Below are 318 nucleotides of genomic sequence, written 5' to 3' on the forward strand. Positions count from 1 at the left end.
TTGTATACATAGTAACGAAAAAGAAAACCTCTTCATACTATCAGAATAAAAAAAAGAATGTAAAAATAAAAAAGAAGAATATACTGAAAGGGAAGAGGAGACAGTACACTTCAGTCTTCACTTACCGAGAGAAGGGAAAAGAAAATCAGGTTTGGATAAAAGACTTGGTCTCTCGACTGAAGTTCTCTAAACTAGACTGAATTACCTCTTGATTAAAAAAAAAAAAAAGTATATGCAATATACCCAGCATTCTAACATCAAATGCTTACAAAGCATGCCATGATGACAGTATCATAACAGAAATGAGTCTGAATAGGG

The 318-nt window shown here is 32.4% G+C and overlaps 1 protein-coding gene across 42 annotated transcripts in view; it reads right to left on the reverse strand.

Moving 5' to 3' along the window:
• Window positions 1-318, reverse strand: part of LOC119593093 (cytoplasmic dynein 1 intermediate chain-like) — a 47,628-nt gene that overhangs the window by 6,602 nt on the left and 40,708 nt on the right. The gene's annotated exons all lie outside the window — the stretch shown is intronic.

Source organism: Penaeus monodon, chromosome 31 (assembly GCF_015228065.2).
Source record: "Penaeus monodon isolate SGIC_2016 chromosome 31, NSTDA_Pmon_1, whole genome shotgun sequence".
Lineage (NCBI taxonomy): Eukaryota > Metazoa > Arthropoda > Malacostraca > Decapoda > Penaeidae > Penaeus > Penaeus monodon.